At 46.3% G+C, this 19528-nt stretch overlaps 1 long non-coding RNA gene across 1 annotated transcript in view; it reads left to right on the top strand.

Annotated features, from left to right (window-relative positions):
- The first annotated feature begins 4645 nt into the window (after positions 1–4645).
- The window catches only part of LOC138921131 (uncharacterized), a 32651-nt gene continuing 17768 nt past the window's right edge, over positions 4646–19528 (top strand). Inside the window, exon 1 of the long non-coding RNA XR_011433423.1 lies at positions 4646–5820. This is a non-coding gene — a long non-coding RNA (uncharacterized lncRNA). The remainder of the gene's footprint in view (positions 5821–19528) is intronic.

Genomic DNA, 19528 nt, shown 5'->3' on the forward strand with positions numbered 1-19528 from the left:
CATTTTACATTCTTCTGGACTATAGACCTTTTATTAATAAATATGTTTTAAAAATAATGTTTCCTGGGGCTGGCCCCATGGCCGAGTGGTTGGGTTCGCGCACTCCGCAGCAGGCGGCCCAGTGTTTCGTTGGTTCGAATCCTGGGCGCGGACATGGCACTGTTCATCGGACCACGCTGAGGCGGCGTCCCACATGCCACAACTGGAGGAGCCCACGGCGAAGAGTGCACAGCTGTGTGCCGGGGGGCTTTGGGGAGAAAAAGGAAAAAATAAAATCTTAAAAAAAAAAAATAATGTTTCCTCCTCCCCTCTCCCCAAGGCTACCCTGCCTCCCACAAGACTCATCTGAAGAGCACGAGGAGAAATATTGTATTGGGCGTGGACTACCTGTGCCAGGAAACAAGTACACAAACATATCCTCCCTCATTTTCCAACAAATTCCATTAATTTCTACTTTATGTTTCCATTTCTGCTTAAGATAGAAAAATAATCTACTGAAACACGGGATTTCTCAGGTAGTTCAGGTTTAAAAGGCACCTTCTGCAGTTACCTACATCTCCTCTGCCCTCCAGGCTGCAACGAAGGCAGTTTGCTGCAGACAGTGTGTCTTCCCCCTGCTGGATAGGGCTTGTGTTGGGATGCCTGCTGCTTGCTGGCCTGTGCTGCCTTTGGCAGGGGGCATTCTTGCCTGGACTCCGCAGAGGAAGCAGGTCCCAGCAGGGCAGGGCCCCCGCAGCTGCTGAGGCCCATCTGTGTCACTGCGTGTGGTTGGAGCTGAGGCCCTCTGCTGGCTACAGGCCTTGTCTACTCACTGGAGCTGTCACTCCTGCAGGAGGGCTGAAAACCTTTTACACATCTGCAGGGCCCACTACATCTTTTGTGGGGTCCACTGCAAAATGAAAGTTTGGAACCCCTTATGCTAAAAGCAGGGGAAAATATGCATTTAAAGCCACTAAAATAGAAAGCATTTTCCTTTAAAATATTTTATTACTTATAAAACAGGAGTAAAAAAGACACATAAGTAACAACATACATTTAAACATTACAAAACAATCTTTTCAGTGTCTTACTTTGTATAATACATAGAACACACAACACTTTCTCAATATTATATCTAAATAGATCATAAGATTGTTCTTGCTCACTTATGCAAATTCATTTATTATGTCATGAAAATGCATACTTTTAGCAACTTTTATTTTTAATTGATGTCGTTGAAAGCAATATCAGTTGCTCTTGGCAAATGCAAAATTGCTAATAATGTTAATTTATGAAGATGAGAAGGATCTTTTTCTTGGTGCAAACATCAATGGAGCCATTAAGAATATTTGCTCAGCTATGATAACATTAGATGGATTTCTGATAAATTACTTCAAAGTAAATTTTACTACACCTAGAGCTGATGATTTGTGTGGAATTTCCTAAAAAGATTTACCTCTTCAAACAAATCAACTCCATGTAATCTGAATTTAATTGTAAATGTAAATTTGTACTTTGGTATTTTAATGTTTTCTCTGACACTTCCCATAACCTGCGGAGGTTGTATAAATAAGCAAAAGTGGGCTCTGGATTTGTATGTAATTCAAAATGCCTTTTTATTTATTCTACCACTATATGTTCACTTACATGGAATATTAATTTTAAAATTGTCTTCCTCATCAACACATGGTTCTTCTGAAACTTCATATGAAAAAAGTTCTTTTCTGTCAACTGCAGTAATCTTTAAGTTTACTACCTCTAAGTTTGTAGATACTCACTTTGTAAAGTTGCATCAGTTTTCAAACCAGAGATACTAAACTCTTGGAAGAATCTGAACATTCTTCAATTCACTCTGACAAACAAAAATGGCAAGCAATAGGATATATTGGAGTATATGAGGAAGTCATTTGGTATAAACCTAATTCGGCCTGACTTTGTTTTTCCAAAAGCGCCTGACTGTGGCTATTGAGCACGCATTGTATATCTGCCTTAAAACATTTACTATGGCAAGAACAAATGGCCTTAAGATAAAGGCGCAACTCCCCCTCCCAACAGTGGCATCTCCTTAAAGATAAGCATCTTTCCTTAGGCTAAGAACTGGTTGCAGCGCTCACCTGTGACCACCCAGCTTGAGGCAACACACCTGCCACCCTGCTGTGTTCACTGAGACAGCAGACCTATCTGTCGTTTCCATCAATTGCTGTGCTGACAGAGCAGCCTCGTGACTACTGTAAACGGGACGTTTCGATCATATGTGAAACATACTCTTTGAGGGTATATAACCACCCTGTATACCCCCACTTCTTTGGAGTGCTCTGTTCCTTTGTGGAAAGGCTCTCCCGGGTTATAATCCCCAGATTTCAGCTCAGAATAAACTCACCCAAATTTTCATTTACAGACTGGTTATGGATTATTTTCATTGACAACTCTGATATGATTTATTGCAATGTTCACGTGTCCACTTTTTACTTTGCAGGAATTTACTGATCAAGTTCGCTGCCTGAGCATGCACTTTGTGTCCTGGTGATAAGGATTTTTAGGCTGCTTAGTTTTAAAATGGCTTATGATGAGGATTTTTAGGCTGGTTAGTTTTAAAACTACAGATGAGATTCAGGCTCCAAGGAGTGGAATTTGTTTGCCCCTTTGTTGGGAAACATTTACATTTCTAAGGGAAACCTCTATCTGTGAAGATGCCTCCCTCTCTGTGCCAGGAAGAAGGGGGATGGTCTTATCTCTAGAAACTCTTAATCAATGCCAGAGGCAAGAACTTAAGTTGGTTACTGTCTGGCAACCTCATGTAACTGACTCCCCCCCCCCCCCCAAATCCTCCTTTGTCTTTAGCTGAGGATAAAATTCAAGCGGTGACTTCTGCCATTTACTCAATCGGGTTTGATTCTTATCTAAAAGTTGTGGGACCGCCAAATGGCCAGACCATATGGGCACTGATACCATTTTAACTTTTTTACATATTCTTTGTCTTGTAAAGAGGTAACTCACACACCTATGCCTTAAATTTAGCCTTACTCTCCACCCAACTTTGCAGCAGCAGCAGCAGCAGAGGCAGCAGAAGCGGCAGCAGCAACATGCCGGCAGCAGCTCTGCCTGCCCATGGGTCCTGTCCCCATGCTATTCTACTCTCTAAATAAAAGAGCCCTACTGCCAGATCTTAAGAGTCTAAGAAATCTTTCTTTCGACTCCTCAGCTCACCGACCCGGCATCACTGGCATTCAGGCTGGACATTTGTATTTGTGCAGGTGCCGCAGGACAGGCTCCTGGGCCAGACAGACCGGCCAGCCTACCACCACGGGTCCTGGCACAGAAGCCCTCCTTTCTCCTAAGGCTGTAACTGCTGCTGCCTCTGCTGCCACCATCACTTGGGGCCCTGCTGCCTCTGGAAGCATCCCCATCAGCTGAAAGTCTGGTGAACAGCGGGGCTCAGGAGGAACTTGGGGTTTCTGGGAGGGCATGGGGTTCCGAGAGACAGCGAGTGGGTCGTGGACGGCTGTGCCCATAGGCCAAAGGACAGCTGAGCCACAGCACTCCGGGGTCTGAAAAAGGCTGGGGAGAAGATGAGAGCCGGGGACACCCGGACTGGTGTCCAGGGACTAGGGAACCAGCTCCTCTTTTGGCATCCTCTCTGCGCTCCGTAGATCCCAGAGTTCTGGAAAGCCGCCCAGTCTCCCGAGCTGGGGGCCCGCAGTGCTAGCCCCGGCTGCTCTGAGCACGGGTTGGAGGTGCAGGGTCAGAGTGGAGGGGCCAGGATTGGGTGCTGAACGCTGGGGCGGACCCCTGCAGACTCTGCGGTGGGCGAGGCCGCCCCTGCCTCTCTCTCCAAGGAGCCGCCCGGAAGAGTCTGGGGTCAGCAGAGAGAGGAAACAACAGCAGTGGGGGCTGCCGTGCACACTGCGGTCAGCAGCGACTGCTGGTGGGAAAAAGCGAGCGACTGCTTCTGGGGGCGACGACAGATGGCCATGGAGGGCGGTGGCCGGGGTGGCGGCGGCGGGTCACCGAGGATCAGCACTACGGTCTGCGAGCGCGCCTGAGGCGGCGACAGAGCCCAGGTGCCATCAGTAGCGCCCAGCTGACCCGCACCCGGCAGACGCTCCCCCCAGGCCCCGCCTGCGACCCAGTGCCCGGCAGGCCCCGCCCCGCGACCCCGCGACCCCGCGCCCGTCCGACCCCGCCCCGCGACCCCGTGCGCGCCAGGCCCCGCCCTTGACGCCTGGACTCCATCCCCGGGCTCGTTCTCCCTTTGCGGTTCCCGCGGACCCGGCTGCGACGACACTGGGAGGCCATCGGCTGCGAGGGCGCCAGGTGTGTCTGCACGGTGGCGGGAGGCTTGTCCCTGGGCGCGGTGGACGAGCTGCCTGGACGGGGTAGCCCGGGGGCGGCCGACACGAGGGCTGGCGCGGGGTCCAAGGGTGCGGGCGCCTCCTGCGGGGACCCAGGTGCCCTCTCACCGCCTTCCAACCCAGGTCCCCGCTGCCCTCGGCCTTGCTGGCGCCGGGGTCCGCGGACCGTCCACCTGCGTGGGGGCCCCTCCCTAAGACCCCGGGGTTCAGGGCGCGCGGCGTCGGGGGTGGGGGGGGGGCCGGGCTCTGCCCAGAGCAGCCTCGCGGGCGGTGGTGGGCGGGGTTCTGGGCTGGCGCGCCGGGGGCGCCGCGCTCCTGGAGGACGCTGCACAGCCTGAGTTAATCGAGCAGCCTCAACGTTCTCCCAGAGCCAGCAGCACCTGGGCCCCGCTCGGGGTGCGAATGCCGCTAGAGGGAGTGGGGTGAGGCGCGGCCTCAGGATGGGAGACACCCCCCCCCCTCGGCGCTCAGTCGCCCCTAGTGGGGGAGGCCGCAAGGTGCGACTTGGACAACCTCCGGGCCCCCGCCCCCCACCTGCTCCCACCGACCCCGCCAGGCCAGCCAGGGGCGCGTGCCCCCGCCCCTCTTCCCTCTGCACTGCTCCTCGTTAAATTCCCTGAGAGGGAAGAAAAAAAGCAAACAAATGTTCCCAGGAGGAGAAAGCTTGAGTCTAATTAGTGTTTACGCTTACTGAGAAATTGCTTGTCTCATTTTTTCGGGCAAACATTGCTGGAGGGAGAGAAGACCCCTAGTATCTGGGCAGGTGGGATTCAGGGAGCGCAGCGGGGGCAGCTTTGGGGGAGGCCTCCTCTCAGACCGGCAAGGGAAGGGAGGGGATTTAACCCATCTGGCTCAGACCCCCCGGAGGGGAGACAGACTGCCTCTCCTGATGTCCCTGGACCTCCGTAGCTGGGCTCTCTCAAACTCAGACCCTCACTGCTGGTCGGTGTTGCCCGGGGTCAGGCCCTGCACTCAGGCAGCAGCGTGGCCCAGCAGCCCCGCTGCTGCTCCCCTGCGGCCCTGCCGGGGAGGCTGCCTGGCCTGGCTGCCCAGCTGTTCTGTGCAGTGTCTGAAGATGGAATTCATCGCCTGTCTCCTGGGGATGTCCCTGCCCTCCGCATTTCCCTCTTGGTGTCTCAAGGGCCTTGTGTATGTGTGCACGTGCGTGCGTGTGTGCCCTCAGCCCTACCCGATTCTGCTTAGAGGCCAGGACGCTTGGAGAAGTGCCCATAGTCTCAGACCCTGGCCTCCCTTTCCCGTTCTCCGGAGGAGCCCAAATAGGGCATGTTGCCCACCAGTCCTTAACCCCGATCCTGCTGACACCACTTCTTTCAGCCATGACCATCAGTGTTCTTTGGGACTGGCCAGAGCTGGGACTGACTCAGTGTTTCCTTCTGGTCGCCTGGTTCCTTCTGGACTTCACCTCCTGCCTATCATTACAGGTGTCACCTCCCCTTCTGCTCACACCGTTGGCTTCGGGCAGATCAAGGTGGGCTCGCTAGTTGGCAGGAGGGCACCTGCTGGGTAGCAGGACCAAGGCTGGGTCCTGAGATGTGTGGGCCAGCTGACATCCTGCTGTTGCAGAGCTGGAAGCAAGCTGTGCTCGCATGGGTCTCTGTTAACAAGATGACCCCTCAGGGGAGATGTTGGGTGAGGGTCAGATTCTACAACAGTTACTGTGGGGACAGGTAATGACAGCCCTTGCTCTTGGAGGTTTCCTGCCAGTGTGCTTGGTTAGCCCTGCAGAGTGGCTCTGTTCCACTTCCTCGACTGCACGCTCAGCCAGCAGCCTTCATGGGTCACGAGCACACTGCCAAAATCTCCGCAAGCAAATGATTCCCCATGCTCACTGAGCTAGGTGATTTCATTTTTATGGTTTCTTTCCCAGTTTCTGTTGAATATGTTTCAGCTCTGCTTCTTTTTGTCTTTGTTTAAACCTATGTAAGAAGCACTAGAATCAATGATCATTGGTTATCTGAGGACGTCATTTATCTCCTTTCCCTGGTTTGCAGTTCCTGAGTGGCAGGAGCTGTCTTGCTGCTGACAGTGGCCACCCAGCGCTGTGCTTGATATGAAGTAGGTCAGTGCTCAGGTGCGTGTGCAGAGTGGACTCGAGCTGCATTGTACTAATGAAGCCCTGCGGCCCCTGCCTCGTTACCTGGTGTCTCCACCAGGGCCTCTCCAAGGCCTGGTTCCCATGGCCAGCCTCTGCTCCATGCTGGCCTGTGACAGTCTTCCCTGATGGAGGGGCGTGAGAAGATCGAGGACGGGGAGACGTGTGTGAGAATGAGGTAGCTGACACTTCTTCGCTCTTACTATGTGCTGGGGACCAGATTCAGTGCTTTCCCTGTGCTTCATCCTCACCACACTCCGGGGAGGGAGGTTTATTATCATCTTTAGAGAGGAAGAAACGCCTCAGAAAGGTGTGGGTGAATTCGATTTATGTTTTGTGTACACACAGATGACAGGGGAGGGTTGGCAAATGCTGTTTCCTTTATTCTGGAAATAACATCCTTCCTTTTTAGTGTTCCTTGATAGGGTCGTAATGCATGTAGAGAGTAGCTTCTTTATGCATTTGTGCTTGGTGACCCTATGCCCCCCAACGTTGTTAAAACTAGGCAACGACAGCCATCTAGGAGCCCCTGGGCTGGGGTGAGGTGGGGGTCCTTGTAACCCGCCCAAGACAGGAGTGGGGTAGGCTCAGGTTGGAGGTGTCCCCTGGCTGAGCAGCGCCTCAGGCAGCTTGGCCCTGGTGAGCAGTGTGCGCCCAGGGAAGCGTACGAGGTCAGTGATGGTCGTGTGAACTGAAGGTAGTGCAGAGATTGGTATCAGGAACAGGTACGCACCTGTTTAACAAATCCGGGATGTTTTTGTGTTTTGATTTTGATCGCTTATGAAAGGTACATTAAAGCCTGATGCATTTTAGTGGACACCTGTCCTTGAAATCTCACTGTGAGAGTGTTGAATCTTTTCTGATCCTTTGTTCCTTTGCCTGCAGGTTACGATAATTTGCCTTTATGTCTTTTATCTCGTATATATAGTTTAGGATTAGGTTCATGGCCGACACGCAGCCTTTTAAAAATACTATTGGATTCTTCTCAGTTTTATCCTTAAGGCATCTGTCACTTCTGGAATCCACTCCGACCAGGAGGAGGGGAGTTACTCCAAAGCCTATAAAATAGAATCTTCAGAAGTTTTTAGTTATAAAACTGAGAACCTGGAAGATTCAGTTCTTCATGATTGCAAAAAATTTATTTCTCCATTAGCTTTTTACTTTTTTTAATCTTTTTTTTTTTTTTGAGGAAGATTACCCCTGAGCTAACATCTGCTGCCAATCCTCCTCTTTTTGCTGAAGAAGACCGGCCCCGAGCTAACATCCGTGCCCATCTTCCTTTACTCTGTATGTGGAACACCTACCACAGCATGGCTCACTAAGCATGCCGTGTCCACACCCAGAATCCCAACTGGCAAACCCCGGGCCGCTGAAGCGGAACGTGCGAACTTAACCACTGCGCCACTGGGCAGGCCCTATTTATGTCTTAATATTTTGCTTTTTCACGAACTGCTGCTTTTGACAAAGTATTGTTAATTGGGCTGTTTGACTTTTGGCATCATCTTTGGGGGCGGGACAGTAATAAATATGGATCCGCTTTCATGTTCAGGGTGTAGATCCGTGTGACTCAAACTCTGGTGCCTCCTTCGCATTGGGTGACTGCCCTGTGCTCCCCTCCCCCTGAGTGATGATGAGGCTTTCCTGACACTGGTGAATATGGTTTTTTAGACTTTAGGTGCCTTTTTAAAAAAATTAAAACACGGAAATCTTTATGAATATTTCAGGATGTCCTAGTACCTAGAATATTAGCTAATAGAATTCCTCTGGGTTTTCATTGCCCTAGTTCAGATCGTTTAAAGTGAGCAAACAAGATTCTGTTCTCCTCTAGGGGTTACTTTCTACGTAGACGATGCTTCAAGCAGTCTTTTCTTTCTTTTTCCCCACTGAGGAATATTTGCCCCAAGCTAACATCTGTTGCTAGTCTTCCTCTAGTTTGTATGTGGGTCGCTGCCACAGCATGGTTCCTGACGAGTGGTGTAGGTCTGTGCCCAGGAACTAAACTTGGGCCGCCGAAGCAAAGCATGCTGAACCCAAGTGCTAGGGCACCGGGGCTGGCCCATCAAGCAGTCTTTTAATCAGCCTCACAGCTTTAGTGAGATGTGGTTCACATACAAGTCACACTCTAAAGTGTGCAATTCAGTGTTTTTTAGTATACTCACAGAATTGTGCAACATCACCACGATCGACTTTAGAAGCTTTCCGTCATCCCTCCAGAAGAAATAGCTTACTCATTAGGTGGCAGTCCTGTTTCCCCTAATTCCTAAGGGCTAGGCAAACAAAAATTCACTTTCTGTTTCTATGGACTGGGCTACTTTGGACATTTCATATAAATGGAATCACATGATGTGTTACCTTTTGTATCTGGCTTCTTTCACTCAGCGTGTTTTCAAGGTCCATCCATGTTGTAGCATGCATCAGTACTTTATTTCTTTTTGATTGCTGAATAATATTTCGTTGTATGGCTGTAGCATGGTGTGTTTATCCATTCTTCAGTTGACGGGCGTTTTGGTTCTTTCAAGTTTTTGGCTGTTATGAACATTGCTGCTATGAACATTCATGTACAAGTTTTTGCATGAACATCTGCTTTGTTTCTTTTGAGTGTATACTTAGGAGTGAAATTGCTGGGTCTTATGGTATCTCTCTGTTTCACTATTTGAATACCTGAAGGACTTTTTTCCAAAGCGACTGCACCATTTTACATTCCTCAGTAGTGTGTAAGGGTTCCAGTGTCTCCTCTTGCTCACCAACACTTATCATCTGTCATTTTGATTATAGCCATCCTGTGAGTGTGAAATAATATCTCACCGTGGTTTTGATTTCTATTTCTCTGATGGCTAATGACGTTGCACATCTTTTTATTTGCTTCATGACCATTTGTATATCTTTGGAGAAATGTCTTTTCAGCTCCTTGGCCCATTTTTTAATTGGGTTGTCTTTTTATAACTGGGTTGTCAGGGTTTTTTATATATTCTTGATATATTCTGATATATTATTAGATATATGAGTTGCAAAGTTTTCTCTATATTGTGGATTGTCTTTTCACATTCTTAATTCTGTCCTTGGAATCTCAAAAGTTTTGCATTTTAGTAATGTCTAGTTTATTCATAATAGAGTCTTAATATTTGGAAATTATTTAGACATTAAATCATATCTTCATCAGTATTTTGCCTATAGAAATTAAAAGCCAGATGTGAAAGGGTTAGCGAAAGAGTTGAATTAGTTTATTTCAAGATTTGCTGTAGATCCACAAGAACCCATCAGGGAACGTCATTCCCCTGTTCAGATATCTTGATTATCTTTTGAATGTTCGTGCAATCAGTAGTCATAGCCATTCTCTTATTTCTGATATTAGTAATTTGTGTTTCTCTCTCTTTTCCTTAGCCTGGCTAGAGGTTTATCCATTTTATTTTTTTGGTCTTTTCAAAGACCAAAACTAGTTTTGGTTTTATTGATTTCTCTATTGACTTCCCATTTTTAATGTCATTAATTTCTGCTGTAGTTTATATTATTTTCTTTCTTCTGTTTGTTTTAGGCTTACATTGTTCTTTTTCTATCTTGGATTATTGTTTCGGATCTTTCTTTTCTCAGATCTGTGCATTCACTGCCCCAGGTTTTCCTCTAGGTACTGCTTTCACTGCATTCCACACTTTTTTTTTTTACTTGAGGAAGATTAGACCTGAGGTAACATCTGCCGCCAAGCTTCCTCTTTTTTGTCTGAGGAAGATTGGCCCTGAGCTAACATCTGTGCCCATCTTCCTCTATTTTACATGTGGGACGCCTGCCACAGCATGGCTTGATAAGCAGTGAACCCTGAGTTCATGTTTTTATAAGAGTTTGTCCATCAGACAAATTGTATTAAGTAATTTATAATTCAGGGACCAGCTGAAAATTATGGGCCAATTGGTGCTTTTCATTAGACTTGCTGGCAAATTGCTGGTGGAAATCCATGACTAATTCTGAGGCTCTCTGGAGACAGATGGTAACAGGGCAGGGAATGGGAGAACAGTAATAAAGTACTGAATGGAAGCAAGAGGGAGTCAGGTGGAGGCTTCAAACTGCAGGAGGAAAGTCAATACAGGCAGATACTTGTATTCAACCCCCAAGATAATACTGTGGGGAAGAAAACATCTGCAACTGAGTAAAATCCCATCTAAACCCTTAGAATTCTCCTCCTTTATTCCCCATTAGTCAGAATCTCCATGGGCACTGCATCCAGATTCAAAAGTAACATATTATGCTCTGTATATCTAATTAGCAAGGAGTTAGAAGAATTGCAGTAGTCAAGGTAGTGAGGATGCAGTGAGACCGGCACTCTTTCATGGTACTCTTGGGAACATGTAGATGGTACCATTCTTCTGCAGCATGGTTTGGTAATATGCACTAAGAAACTGTAAAATGTTTATCGCATTTGACCTAGTAATTCTACTTCTCGGAATTTACATGAAGAAAATAATAGGAGTTGCTGGCAAAGATTTATGTACCAAATGTTCACAAAATAAATGGAAAGATATTGTGTCCTTATGGATTAAAATAATTAATATTGGTAAAATGTCCATACCATCCAATGCAATCTCCAGATTCAGTGCAATCCCTATCAAAATTCCCATGGCTGTTTTTTTCAAAGAAATAGAAAAAACAATCCTAAATTTTGTAAAGAACCACGAAAGATGGTGAATAGTCAAAGCAACCTTGAGAAAGAACAAAGCTGGAGGCATCCTACTTCCTGACTTCAAACTACATTACAAATCTGTTGTAAACAAAATAGTGTGGTTTAGACATGAAAACTGATACATAGATCAATAGAACAGAATCAAGAGCCCAGAAGTAAACCCATGCATGTATGGTCAGTTAATTTATGACAAAAGAGCCAAGAATGTATAATGAAGAAAGGATAGCCTCTTCAATAAACGGTGCGGGACAGTCACATGCAAAAGAATGAAACTGGACCCCTATCTTACATTATACACAAAACTCAACTCAAAATGGATTAAAGGATTAGCAGACACTTGGTCCTGTCCAAAACATCCATGAGTATATTTGGTCCATGCCAAATGGTTTTGAACAGGACCAAATGTCTGATGGACGTTTTGGACAGGACCAAACGGTCCTGCCAATATTAGTTGGACCCAATGTCTCCATGGACATTTTGGACCGGACCAAATATGCCCAGATATCAAGGACCTTTACGTGTGGACTAAATATGCTCATGGATGTTTTGGACAAGATCAAATGCCAAGGCCGTTCTGACATGAACCAAATATCTTATGGACCAACTGTGTTATGGACATTTGGACAGGACTAAATGTCCTGCAAGGGAATACACATTCTTTTAAAGCACATATGGAATACTCACTATGACAGACAATATTCCTCAGCAAAAGAAAACCTTTAGCAAAATACTTAAATTTTTTTTTTTTTTGCTGAGGAAGATTAGCCCTGTGCTAACATTTGTGCCAATCTTCTTCCACTTTGTATGTGGGTTGCCACCACAGTATGACTGATGAGTGGTGTAGGTCCACACCCAGGATCCGAACCTGTGAACTCAGGCTGCCGAAGTGGAGTGCACCAAACTCAACTACTACACCTTGGGGCTGGGCCCGCAAATTTTTAAAAATTGAACTCATACAAAGTATGTTTTGATCATAATGGAATAAAGGATAGATATCTGGAAAACTCTCTAAATGTTTGAAAATAAATATTAAATAAAACATTTAAAGCATGCAAAACTTTTGACAAAACTGACATATTAAACATTTTCTCTATATAAAAATGATGAGATCATATGTAAAATATCATTATAAACATATTGACAGAATTATACTTCAACATGTTCAAGAGATGTACAAAGCCTCTTAGAATGTAAAATCCCAGATTATCCTGCCAAATATATTTTTTCTTAGATTGAAATGTTAATAAAAGAAACTTCTATTCAGTAGTATTCCACCAAGCTAATCAATATAAGCTTATATTGTGCATATGTAACAGTAGTGCTGCAATATTCCATTGGAAGGACTATAAAATCTTTTCTTTAGCTGTGTTTAGAATACTATAAAATTGATGTGTGGATATTTCAACTTTAAAAAACATATAAAAGGACATGTAAATTTATTCAGATAATAAGATTTAAACTTGTTGAGCATAGAATTCATTACACACTCTTTCTCTCTCTCCCCCTCTCCCCCGCCCGCCTCCCTTGCTTTCTCACGCTCTCTCTCTGTCTCTCTCTCTGTCTCTCTCTGTCTCTATCTCTCTCTGCCTCTCTCTGTCTCTCTCTCTGTCTCTCTCTCTGTCTCTCTCTCTCTGTCTCTCTCTCTCGCATAACTAGCTTCCTTAGCTGCCAAAGGACAATAAGATTATTTCACACCAGCAGATGACCAGATGGTGGGTGATATTTAGAGTCACACTCTGACAGGGCTGATATTTAGGGTCACCTCCTGACGGGGGTGATGTTTAGGGTCAGCTCCTGACTGGGGTGATATTTAGCATCACCTCCTGACTGCGGTGGTATTTAGGGTCACCACCTGATGGGGGTGATGTTTAGGGTCACCTCCTGACTGGGGTGATATTTAGGGTCAGCTCCTGACTGGGGTGATATTTAGCGTCACCTCCTGACTGTGGTGGTATTTAGGGTCACACCTTGACTGGGGTGATATTTAGCATCACCTCCTGACTGGGGTGGTGTTTAGCGTCACCTCCTGACTGGGGTGATGTTTATCGTCACCTCCTGACTGGGGTGACATTTAGGGTCGTACCTTGACTGGGGTGATATTGAAACAGCACATAAAACATTGACCAGCTTAAACTAGTTTTGCTTGCTTAACACAGGCTGTCGATTAATCAGACCTGGTGTTCAACAGCAGAGACAGCATTGTGCATGTGCCAGGTGAGAACCCACAGCCCCAGGATGACCCCAGAAGCAAAAGTCTTTGGAAATGTTGCCACCTGAGCCCTTTACAGAGTGAGAAGTCCTTCAGTAAGGCATATCTGGCTTCTAGCCCCCCAAGTGGCTTGATTACCATTTAGGGACTGATTCGAGATGAGCCAATCCACTTAAATGGGTCAAATGCAGTTTAGCAGTCCCTAACTCCTTCAATTTCACCCCGAACCATGGATCAAGGAGACAGATTTGAGAGCCTTGCCTCCTGTTTCCTTGCTGGTTGACCTCACAATAAAGCTCTTTCTTTTCTCAAAATCCAGTGCCACAGTACGGATTTTATGTGCATCGGGCAGCAGGCTCTTGCTAGTAACAATACTTAGGGTCACCTTCTGACTGGAGTGATAGTAGGTTCAGATTTTGACTCAGGTGATATTGTGGTTCACACCCTGACTGGGGTGATATTTAGGTTTAAATTCTGGCTTTTGCTCCAACTATCCATGTGACCTTGACAAATCAGTCAAAACTCTGTATGTGGTTTTCAATTTGTTCAATAAAGGGATTATAAGACAATCTTAATTTTAAGCATTATTTCGAAAATTTGAAGATTCTAACCACCTAAATTTATTCTCTGATTAAACCTATTAAGTGATTCTGCCCTGTCTGCGCTTGTAGAACTGCTGCTGGGCTCTCCGTTTGCAGGCAGCACCTGGGTTACCCATTTATTTTACAGAACAATGTGCTTGTGTCTGCTGCATTTTTATATTATTTTCCTTAAGGACTAAGTTAATCTTTATTACCTATCTTCTAATCATCAGCATGCTACCCCAACTAAAGTATACTAAGTACTCCAAGTTTGGGATCAGCTGTTTCCTAACCAACCAGAGTTACCTCTACAATTAGTATTTATTCTAAACATAGGGCAATATTGAAGAAATAAACCTCAAAGGTAAAACTCATACCATCTTTGCTGGCCGAGCACCAAAATCACCCCGAGCACCTGAAGCCTCTGTGTCCCCTCCCGTCTCACCCCTGCGCCCGGGCTTAAACATGACGACACAAGCAGTGCGGCCCGGCACCAAGCAGAAATAAAGAATGACAAGGAAAGGAGCAGGAAAGGTGGGCTAACAGAACAAGGGGGATGCTGGCAAGGTCGGGAAGAGGGACAGATGTAGACCACGCAGGCAGGGTGCTTGAGGGAGCTCTGCAGTGCTTCACGCACTGTTTAGATCTTTGATCCTGCCTGGCTCTTAACTCTGAGCGGGCTAGCCAAAGCAGCACGAGATACACGGAGAGGACTAATTTTCAAAAGAACTCTTCCATTGAAGTCTGCCATATTGAAAAGTATATGCAGACACTTCAATTTCCGCATTTCTCTAAGTGGCTTAGTAAAAAACTACTCATCCCACTGAGAACTAAACTCTCTTACTAGCTGTATCTGCTGTATCTGCTCTGCAGATCCAGTCCTGGAGGCTGTCCAGTGGATGGACCACTGCAGTGTAGGCTGTGTCCTGAGCCCTGGGGACTGAGGCCACAGCTAGGCCTGCAGGTCTGGATACTACAGAGACATCAATTTGTTGCTTACTGGGAGGTGGGGGGTGCTGTCTGTCTGCACAGGACAGATGGATGGGGCGCCACGGCTGGAGGAGACCAAGCAGGCAGTGTGCCACCAGATGCCACCAGATGCCACTGGGCAGCGTCTGATGATGGCCGTGTTGGTGCCACAGTCTGTCCAGGAAACAGCTAGTTACTCACAAGGCCAGCAGACTCTGCAGCTCAGATAGCTCATTACATTTTCTATTCCACTAGAACCTTTAGCAAGATGTTGTCCTATGACCCTAACCATTTAATTTTAAGTGCTTAATAGTGAAAAACATTTCACAAATGAGAACTACCCCTTTGAATTTACTGGGAATGCACATAAACACAAATCTTTAATAGCACAACCAGAGGACACTCTGGCCTGATGGCATGTGGGGCCTGGCAAGGACTGGTCTGCCCAGGGATGTAGGGAGAGCTCCCACTGAATACCTGGGACACAGCCTGCCCTGGGCCTGGACATGGAGTGCTGGCTGCACAGGTTGCTGGGGCCCTGAGAGCTGGCCCGGCAGCAGGGACTCAAGGGGCATGGCCAGTGGTTGGGTCTTTCCTGGACCTTGGCACTGTGCCAGCAGCCCTGGCATGAGCTGCTGTGGGAGCTGCAGAGACATGGCAGTGGGGAGGGGCAGGAGCAGCCTGCTGGGGAGCTGCAGGAGGAGTGTGCAAGCTGGTGGCTCTGCACCCAGACCCCGTGGAGGGGTCTTACTGCTGCTAGCTTTGCTTCTGTCCAGCAAGCTGAGCGGCCTCAGCAGTGGAGGCATTACTCTTGTAAGCATGAGAAACCAAACCCAAACCCTCAACATTTCAAAGCATGATGGAAACTGACCTGGAGACACTGAAGGACTTTTCTGCTCCCCAAGCTTCGTTACTCCCCAAATGTCCACAGGTGGATGAACAGATGAACCAAATATAGTATATACAAAAACTGGAATATTATTCAGCTTTAAAAAGGAAGGAAATTCTGACACATGCTACAACAGGGTGAACCTTGAGGACACTGTGCTAAATGAAATAAGCCAGACACAAAAGGACAAATATTGTAGGATTCCACTTACATGAGGTCCCTAGAGTCGTCCAACTCATAGAGACAGAAAGCAGAATGGCGGGAGCCAAGGGCTGGAGGGAGGAATGGGGAGTTAGTGTTTTGAGGGTGCAGAGTTTCAGTTTGGGAAGATGAAAGGTCTGGAGATGGATGGTGCTGATGGTTGCACAACAAGGAGAATGTGCTTAATGCCACTGATCTGTACATTTACAAATGGTAAAAAAATGAAACACCTCGAATTGTTTTGTGTTATAACACATGATCACAGTTTTTTTTTTAAATCACGATTACAGCAGTTTGTGCGTGTTCTAAAAGTTCTCAAAGTAGCCAACTTAAAAGTTTTCTTTTACCTTTTAGAACAACAACAACAAAAAGGTAATTTCTAGAATCCAGAGGTGGCTATTCTCTGCCCATGGCCAGGAACCCAGCCCCCGTCGCTTCCCATGGGGTCTGCCCCAAAGCTCTGCCATGTCTGCCCATTCCCCAGCCGCCTCCCTCCCTCCCCTGTCAGTCCCTCACCCTCTAAAGGGCAGTCTTCCTCACACGCAGGGACCCACTTGCACTGTTAAGGATCCACAGAAGCCGTTCGCTTCGCATTTCTTTTCTCCACCATCATGCTGTCCTTCTTTAGTCCCACTTCAGGTGCTACTCAAACCAGAGGCTCAAACCTGTCTACACCTGCCTGTCTCTTCCCATCTCTGCCTTTGCCTACAGGATCCCCAACCCTGGAAGGTGCCCCCTCTGCCTCCCATTGCCCAAACACCACTCTTCTAAAGCCTAGCTCAATTGCCACCTCCTCCAAGAAGCTTTCCTTGTTCCTCTTTTCAGAATCAATCTCTCCTCTTTTTCTCCATTGCAAGGATGGACAAGCTACAGCCTGTGGCCAAATCCAGCTTGCTGCCTGCTTTGATAAATAGTTTTGTTGGGACACAGCCCACCTGCTCATTTATCCATTGTCTACGGCTACAAGTCCTGCAAAGCCTGAAAGATAACAGATGGCTCTGGAATTGAAAGTAAAATTTAAACATCCTTCTGACTACATGCAAGTGCAGTAAGTGTTCAGCACATTTGAGGATGATTTCTAAGCCTGTGCAAACACCATTAGCTTGTACAAATGGCTGAGGAAACAAAATAGGCACAATCGGCCAAAAAACTATTTACATGTGGCAGAGTCTGCAGTGGTCCCCAAATGCCAGGTGGATCCCCAGTGCCACTGCCCGCGCTCCTGGACCAGCACCTGCCAGGTGTCTCGACACAGATACCTTGTGCTGTCAGCAGCAGCAGCTGGTGAGGGACTCCTGATCACCCCTGGGTGCTGGAAGCCATCCTAGTGTGGCCCACCTCCAGTCGAGGGCTCTTAGGAGAATCTGTGACATCAAACTCCAATCACAGCACAGGACAGTGAGCCAGGCTCCGTCTTCAGAGTTCATGCTGCACTATACCTGCTTTCATCAGAAATGCAGGCTACCGTGATGTCACAGAGTTATAGCTCAAGGGAGCAGAACACATACATTTATATGACAGTCACTAGAGAGGTAACCTCAGTTAAGCTAGACCTTTCAAGGACTGGGTAAACTACATCTTTTGAGATCATCCATCTCACTTTGTTCTGATTCCAAACCTGCTGTTGAATAATTCAACTCCCCAAGTATCCTGATGTTAAACGGGGTGACCTAGTCTTTCATCTGTGGTTAGTGAGTGCACTGACAAACCCTGAGCTGCGAGCCTTGTCCCGGAGCCCCTGGCTGACCCAGGTACCGCCACTCCCTGTGTGCTGATATGACCTCCCACGTGAGAGGACATCCTCACCACACGTCCCACTGCAGTGCACTAACTGGCCAAAATGGCCAACAGCATGTTAAATTAGTTCCTTCTAAATAAGAACAAACAGGTCTGATGATCACTGAAATAAGGTACAGTCACTTTACTGAGCCCATAGAATCCATTGATTACAAACTTGTTGATTGATTAAAATGATAAAAAGTTATGAAATAACGGGCTAAAGGTGCCTGGCAATTTTCATTTTGTTTGTTTGCTTAATGCTGATTAATTGCTGCATATCTCCTGGCTTCAGTGTTTGCAGTCTCTTACATGCTTCCATTTTTATGGAATTTATATTTCTAGGTAGTGGAGTCCCTGTGTGTATGTACTATTAAAAGTCAAACATTTCAGAAGGTAAATGTGCATTGACATATTATATTGATTTTCAAAGAAATATCTCCCCACTGTCTCTTGAGTTTCTACAGCAAAAAAAGAACAAAATTTCACAGCTTAGCTCTGTCAGCCAATGATTATAAATTCCAAAAAACTCCAGATTAGGGGCCGGCCCGGTGGTGTAGTGGTTAAATTTGCACACTCCGCTTCAGCAGCCTGGGGTTTGGGTTCAGATCCTGGGTGCAGATTTATGCACCACTCATCAAGCCATGCTGTGGCAGTGTCCCACATACAAAATAGAAGAAGACTGTCACAGATGTTAGCTCAGGGACAATCTTCCTCACCAAACAACAACAACAACAACTAAAAACTCCAGACTAGCCTTTGAACTTGACAAAAAGGAAAAAAAAAACTATTATCATTTGCTTCATACTTTTCTGTTTATCACAAGCTAAAGATAGTGCAATAGAACTAGGCTTCAGAAGCAGCATCTGGGTAAGAAATGCACTTAGCACATTAACAAAAAGTGTAAGTTAGAATAAAAACATCAAAGATGTTAATGTTAAAACTAAGTCTAGGGGCCGGCCCAGTGGCGCAGCAGTTAAGTGCACACGTTCCACTTCAGCTGCCCAGGGTTGGCTGGTTCGAATCCAGGGTGCGACATGGCACTGCTTGGGAAGCCATGCTGTGGCAGGCGTCCCACATATAAGATAGAGAAAGATGGGCACGGATATAGCTCAGGGCCAGTCTTCCTCAGCAAAAATAGGAGGATTGGCAACAGATGTTAGCTCAGGGCTAGTCTTCCTCAAAAAAACCAACAACAGCAACAACAAAAAATAACAAAGTCTAGTGCTTAGAAAAACAGTTGCGTAAACTAAAGTAAAAAATGATAATGTTAATAATGTTTTTGGAAAAAATCTGTAGTCTTTAACATGCTTTAACAAAAAACTTAAAGTGTGGGTGGATCTTATGGCAAAGCAAGAACTTCACATGCAAACAAAATCATAATAATCAGTGAATAATACAAGAAGGAAAATCATGAGTCTAAACATTTACTGAGTAGAAAGTACAGAGATTTGGGTTTTATAAATCTACCATATATAAAAATATCTTTTGTAAGACCAACTCAACTAAAATAAGGACAAAATCATGTAGAACACTACAAGGGGGTACAGCATAGGAGAATCTGAAATGTACTAAAAGTATTTGGCTTTATTTTTATATTTTTATACTTGGGATAAGGCACAATGAACCTTTGTCTTCCAAGTGCACACCCTCAGTCTTTGCCTCCTTTGAGGGCGGGCTGCATTCTGTATGCTCCCACAGTCACTCCTGGCGCACTTCTCCCTGACTCCCTACACAGAGACTTCTTCATCTTCAACTGCATCAAAGTGATCTAGGGCACCTTCATAAAT

This window comes from Equus caballus, chromosome 27, assembly GCF_041296265.1.
Source record: "Equus caballus isolate H_3958 breed thoroughbred chromosome 27, TB-T2T, whole genome shotgun sequence".
In the NCBI taxonomy this organism is placed as follows: Eukaryota; Metazoa; Chordata; class Mammalia; order Perissodactyla; family Equidae; genus Equus; species Equus caballus.